Source organism: Buceros rhinoceros, unplaced genomic scaffold (genome assembly GCF_000710305.1).
Source record: "Buceros rhinoceros silvestris isolate BGI_N320 unplaced genomic scaffold, ASM71030v1 scaffold26128, whole genome shotgun sequence".
Classification (NCBI taxonomy): domain Eukaryota; kingdom Metazoa; phylum Chordata; class Aves; order Bucerotiformes; family Bucerotidae; genus Buceros; species Buceros rhinoceros.
In genome coordinates this window covers 19,823-20,043 of record NW_010426683.1, presented here as the reverse complement: position 1 = coordinate 20,043, position 221 = coordinate 19,823, and positions in this window count along the sequence as shown.

Here is a 221-nt window from a genome sequence, read left to right as displayed (position 1 = left end):
CCGCAGTCAGCACGTGCCCCCTGCCCCGAGCACCTCCTGCCCGCTCCAGGGTTCTCTGGATTTTGGGGGTTCTCCGGATTTTGGGGGTTCTCCAGCGCTCTGAGACCAAGGAGGGGGAGTTGATGCATCCTCTGCCAGCACAGTGCACCACGTTGCCATGACAACGATGCTGGAGGCTGCCTGGATGCAGGCAGCATCCTCCTTCCTGCGTCTCCTCGGGG